The sequence below is a fragment of the Myotis davidii genome, unplaced genomic scaffold (genome assembly GCF_000327345.1).
Source record: "Myotis davidii unplaced genomic scaffold, ASM32734v1 scaffold159, whole genome shotgun sequence".
NCBI classification, from domain to species: domain Eukaryota; kingdom Metazoa; phylum Chordata; class Mammalia; order Chiroptera; family Vespertilionidae; genus Myotis; species Myotis davidii.
The window spans coordinates 3,505,397-3,512,235 of record NW_006291231.1 but is presented as its reverse complement, the minus strand read 5'-3'; positions in this window follow the sequence as shown (position 1 = coordinate 3,512,235).

The following is a 6,839-nucleotide window of genomic DNA, read 5'->3' as shown; positions in this document are numbered from 1 at the left end:
ACAAGACAGAAACAAAAACCATGTGGATGTTGCAGACAATCACTAGTTAAATGCTCAGTCTTCTGAGGAAGCTCATTCTTTCAGGAAACAGAGCCTCCTGCCGTGTATACATACACAATCGGTAAAGGGTGTTTTTCCTACTTTTGACGTTGGCTACCCAAAGCACCAAGCCAAGAACCGATCACCACTCCCAATGTAGCTGACATTAAATTCTCTCATTTCTGCAACTGGATAGAGTAATGGAGCTCAAGGGCAGTTCTTCAGGGAGTAGGTGGAGCCCTCCAGCCAGAACAGGCCCATGAATCTTCCTTAGACTCTTCTTCCTGTTCCACAACCTTAAGCAGTCCCTCCCCCAGTAATGGTGGCTCTACCTCTGTGACCCACCCCTTGCCCACCCACCAGTGTTCATTTCCATCTTCAACTTCCTGAGCTGCAACCGCTTCTTAACTACTCACCCAGCTTCCTGCCCCCTTTTCCCAATGTGTGCACCCATTACACCAAAGCCACAGTGAATTCTCTGAGGTACAGTTTTGATTGGTCATCATCCTGATTAGAAGGGCCAATACAATAGAGTGAAACGTGACATAATATCCTCTGAAATCTAGACCTTACCTATCTCTCCAGCTCATCTCTCACCCCTACTTCCTCCAGACCCCCATTGTATTGAGTGATTTTCAGTTCTCTAAACTTCTTTACCTTTATGCATGTTATTTCTTTTCCGTCTCCAAGCTTATTAGGATTAAACAAGTGGTGGTTCAAACCTATGTACACAAATTCTTCAACACATCTTCCCTTCAAAATGTAGAGACTAAATTCCTACCCTTTGAATGCAGACCAAATTTAGTGAGTTGCTTCTAATAAATACCATGTGGCAGAATCAGTGGTGTGTGACCTCTGAAGCTAGATCATAAAAGACATCACTGTACCCATCCCTCGCTCCTTCTTAAGATCACCCACTCTGGAGGAGGCCAGCCGCCATGTTGTGAGGACACGCAAGCAGCCTGTGTAGAGGCCCCACTCCATCCAGCAACAGCAACATGTGAGTGGGCCACCTTAGAAGTGGGTCTTCCAATGCCAGCCACACCTCCACATGATTGCAGCCCCAGCCAACATCTTGACTATATCTTCATCGGCGACCCTGAGGTAAGCCACTCCTGAATTCCTGACTCATAGAAATTGCAAGCTTAATACATTGTGGTTTTACGTCACTAACTTTTGGGGTCATTTGTCATGCAGCAATAGATAACTGACAACACATCTGGAGCCAGATTGTGTCATTATAAATACAGTCAACCTAGAGCAGATCATACCAAACATAAGAAGGCAGTGTATGCCCAGTTAAGGAGGGTTGATGGACCTCACTACCTCAGGCCTTGTCAGTATTAGACCTATTTATTAGATCTCATGGGCTTCCCTTGTCCTTAGACACCTTCCTGATAAGCTCTACCACATTCTTTAATGTATCCAACGTGTGTGTGGGGTGGGGTGGAGTGGGGTAGGGCAGTGGTCGGCAAACCGTGGCTCTCGAGCCACATGCGGCTCTTTGGCCCCTTGAGTGTGGCTCTTCCACAAAATACCAGCTCTTCCACAAAATACCGACTTCTGCTCATGGGCCATGAAGTTTCAATTGCACTATACGTGCGCGCCCACACGTGGTATTTTGTGGAAGAGCCACACTCAACAGGCCAAAAAGCTGCATGTGGCTTGCAAGCCACTGTTTGCCGACCATGGGTATAGGTAGTAGTGAAGCAAAAGAAATTTCAATCGTTGTAGTGTTGATATTTGGCTCTGTTGACGAATGAGTTTGCCGACCACTGGGGTAGGGAATGGAGATGACCTGGAAGTCTAGGGTGTGTCTGTGAATAAGTTAAAGACAGGAATTACCTTAAGTTAAAATTAAAAAAAAAGAAAAGAGGGGAAAGGGTGTATGTAAATGTGAAGGCGGATCCTGCTTGAATGAGAGGTGGTTGTCCTAGGGGCAAAGTATGATTTGCCGCTAGGACGAATTTTATTTTAAGTTGTCAACTCTGGCCTATGTCTTCAGAGGCCCACCTAAGGCCTCAGTGTATTAACCTCTGACTGTTGACTCCAAAAGAGTTCTTCTTAAAGCCTGACCCATTTGCTTTGGCTGTGCTGCTTTAAATTTGGGTCTCTGAAAAAAATCAGTCTGAGCAACTTCCTTTGAGCCTTCTAAGTACAACCAAAGGCTTGGTCCTCAGCGGGAAAGCGACTTTAATGAATTCTGGAAGACCTTTCCAGTGAAAGCCAAACATGCCCCAGGCTTTTCAGAAAGGTTAGGTTGTACCTTCTCCCTCCTATAGTTAGGAGACGGGTGTTAATGCTTCTCACACAAGTTCCTGCCTCCTACATTCTTCTGGATGAATGCTTTCTTTAATAATAAAGGAAAAACAAAATAAAACGAACAAGCAAGCAAAAAAGCCCTGTTTGTAGCTAGTTAACGTCATGGTTCCAGCAAGAACTAAACCGGAGCATAGAAATCTTCCATCACAATAAAATATGACTAAGGCCCTCATCAATACTCATTTAGCAAACGCTTCGCACTGGACCATCTTTTCCTAATACTTAGGAATTCCATTATTTCTGGTTTCAGTGAACATGTTAGAAAAAAAAAATTAAGTGAAATGGGATTAGGTTTGCCATTTGTCATTTACTCTGAGCAGAATTCCGGGCTGACGTGTGGGCACTCATACCCAGCGCTTAATGCTTTTAGTAATTATAAGGATCATGTAGAGTATGTTGATTGGTGAGGGGAAAAAATCTTTATTAACTGCTCAGAAATAGTTAATTCTTCATTAGTCGGAGCACCGCACGAGAGGCTGCTGCCTGTGAACCATGGATTAGAGTTTATGATAGTAATAACCTCCCTGAAAAAACATTTGTTGCTATACTTAATGACCAGATTTTAGTGCATTAACCTTCCTGGGGAGGTCAACTAACAAAATGGATGTTAACTGCTTGTAACAACCAATTCCTCTGAAATTAATATTTAGATGCCTTTGGTGTCAAAAAACCTTCCTTCCATATCAGGGCATTAAAAACACTTTTGAATTATTAATAGGCAGAATTCAATGCCTGAAAGATTTCCATTCCAATTCTCTTTATCTCAGCCTCTTCCTATGTCCTCAAACAGAGTTCTCTTCTGCAGGAACAAGGAAGGCATTCAGGGAAATGAGGTCTCAGAAATGCATGTGGGTCAACAATGCACTGCAGCTTTGAAAAGGTCACTCTGCAAGTTCAACAGAAATAAACATAATGGGAGTGTGAAAGGCAAGGCTGAGAGCGCACTGGGAACCTGACAGGGACAGACTCCACGCCAGGCTTCAGCCAGGAGCCACAGTCCTCTCACCACCTGTCAGGAACTCCTTCAGGACACTTTTGCATCCCTTTTGCAACTGACCTCCTGGCTCTCCTCTCTGCCCCCCGCCCCCACCTTCAAATTGGAAACAAACCACACTTCTGTCAAAAGAACTTCTGAACGATTTCCTTCCTGAGCAATCCCAGAATATAAAACATGTTCTGAAAAGCTGCACCAGTCCCTGGAGAAATTTTTTAATTTGGTTACTGCAGCGTGTGCTGCTCCTTGGCTGGGGTAGCCTTGAGTCCCTGCCAAACAATGAGGCTACGCTATTATTAGCCTTCTCATTCAATGGTGACAAAACAGTCTATGTTTCTATTTTCAGACTCTGCTCTTCTGGAGCAATAGATATGCAGAAAATTAAACCTCAGGGCCAACACTGCACCAGTAGGGCAAAGGAGGCACTGGCTGCCAAAACACGCACAGTGGCCTGAACATAAAAACGTTTTAATGGTGGTTATTTGTAGGCAGAGGTAAAACACAGATAGATAGCCAAAGCCCTGCCTGCCAAAACCTCTCCTGGTTTCAACAGAGGCTCAGCTATTGCAGTTGAGAAAGCGCCTCTGGGATCTCAATGATGAAGCTGCCATGTTTAATAATTTTTCCCAAACTACAAGGATGCAGTAACATTCATGATTCAGTTATTTACATCAGCCCATGCGCAGGCCCAAAATGAGAAACCAGCATTGCACAGAGTTGTGATTGGATGATAAGGGTGATAAGGTAAAACGCATGTACAGGCTTACCGACTTTCCTGATACTTCGCTTTATTGTGCTTTGCAGACATTGTGTTTTTTTACAAACTGAAAATTTGTGAGGACCCTGCTTTGAGCCAGTCTATAGGTGTCATTTTCCCAGTAGCATTTGCTCTTTTCGTGTCTCTGTGTCACATGCTGATAATTCGATCAATATTTCGAACATATTCATTGTTATTCTGTTTGTTACAATGATTTGTGATCAGTGATATTTTTTAAAATTAATTAAGTTGTTTTTTATAAATCTTTATTGTTGAAAGCATTACATAGGTCCTCCTTTTCCAGCCCGCTACTGTCGCCTACCAGGACCCTCCTGCCAGGCCCTGACCACCCCAGTGTCTGTGTCCATGGGTTATGCATAGATGCATACAGGTTCACTGGTTGATCTCTTCCCACTCACCCTTCCCTACCTTCCCTCTGAGGTTCAACAGTCTGTTCATACTTCTATGACTCAGGGTCTATTTTTGGTCATTAGTTTATTTGGTTCATTAGATTCTACAAATGAGTAAGAGGTGATCAGTGATCTTTGATGTTACTATTGTAATTGTTTTGGGATGCCACAAATGGCACCCATGTAAGAGAGTGAAATTAATTGATAAAGGGTGTGTGTTCCATCAATCAGTCATTCCCCCATCTCTTTCCATTTCCTTGGGCCTCAATGCCTTGAGACACAACAATATTGAAATTAGGCCAATTAATAACCCCTACAATGGCCTCTAAGTGTTGAAGCTAAAGGAAGAGTCACATGTGTCTCATCTGAAATAATAATTAAAAAAAAAACTAGAAATGAGTAAGCTTAGTGAGGAAGGCATGTCAAAGCTGAAATAGGTTGAAAGCTAGGCCTCTTGCAACAAACAGTTGTGAATACAAAGGAAAAGTTCTTGAAGGAATTAAAAGTGCTATTCCTGTGAGCACATGAATGATAAGAAAGCAAAACATCCTTTTTGCCAAACCTTAATCCAGAATAAGACCCTAACTCCCTTCAATTCTATGTAGGCTGAGAGAGGCGACGAAGCTGCAGAAGATGAATTTGAAGCTAGTAAAGATTGGTTCATAGATTTAAGAAAAGAAGCTGTCTCCATAACATAAAAGTGGAAAGTTAAGCAGCAAGTGCTGATGCAGAATTTGCAGCAAGTTATCCAGAAGATCTAGCTAAGATAATAAAGGTTGCTACAATGAACAACAGATTTTAATGCAGATGAAACAGCTTATTTTGAAAGAAGATGCCACCTAGGACTTTCATACCTAGAGAGGAGAAGTCAATGATTGTCTTCAAAGCTTCAAAGGACAGGTCAGCTCTCTTATTAGGGGCTAATGCAGCTGGTGACTTTAAGTTGAAGCCAATGCTCACTTATTCTGAAAATCCTAGGGCCCTTAAGAATTATGCCAACTCTACTCTGCCTAATGAAACAACAAATCCTGGATGACACATGTCTGTTTTCAACATGGTTTACTAAATATTTTATGCTAACTGTTGAAAACCACTGCTCAGAAAAGAATTCCTTTCAAAAACCTACTGCTCATTAATAATGTACCTGGTTACTTGAAAGGTGTAATGCAGTTGTAAAATGAGATTAATATTTTTGTGCCTGCTAACACAACATCCATTGTGCAGCCCACAGGTCAAAGATTTTAACTTGCAAATCGTATTGTGGAAAAAATACATTCCATGAAGCTATAGCTGCCATTCATAGTGATTCTTCAGATGGATCTGGGCAAAGTAAATAGAAAGCTTTCTGGAAAGAATTCATCATTCTAGATGCCTTTAAGGACATTTGTGATTCATGGGAAAAGGTCTATCAAACTGGCATGAGTTTGGAAGAAGTTAATTGCAACCCTTCTGGTTGACTTTGAGGGGTTCAACACTTCACTGGAGGAAGTACAGTGGGGCCTTGACTTATGAGTGTCCCGACTAACGAGTTTTTCGAGATATGAGCCATCTCTCGGCCGATTTTTTGCTTTGAGTTGCGAGCTAAAATTCGGGTTACGAGCCAGCTTCAGATACCCCACCGCTAGTTGGCGCAGCGAACGTCACAGTGAACGCCACAACATCAGCCCAGCATCACGTGTCTCACTCATTCACTTTAAGATTTGACATACGAGTAATTTGAGTTACGAGCTCTGTCATGGAACAAATTAAACTCGTAAGTCAAAGCCCCACTGTAACTACAGATGCAGTGGAAATAGCAAGATAACCCAAATTAGAAATGGAGCCTGAAGATTTGATTGAATTGCTGAAATTTCATGATAAATCTTTAATGGGTAAGGAGTTGCTTCTTAAGGATGAGCAAAGAAAGTGCTTTCTGGAAATGGAATCTACTCTTGGTGAAGATGCTGTGGAGATTGTTGAAGTAACAACAAAGGATTTAAAATATTATATAAACATAGGGTGCATATAACTTTTTAAGTTAGTGTTTTTATTGTCTTCAAATAAATACCCAACAGAGCAATTGCTGGATCATATGGTAGTTCTATTTTCAGTTTCATGTAGAAACTCCATACTGTTTTCCAGAGTGGCTCCACCAATTTACATTCTCACAGTGCACGAGGGTTCCCTTTTCTCCACATCCTTGCTGATGCTTGTTATTTCTTATCTTCTTGATAACAGCCAGTCTAGCAGGTGTGAGGTGATATTTCATTGTGGTTTTGATTTATATTTCCCTGATGATTAGTGACACTAAGCATCTTTACACATACCACTTGGCCAC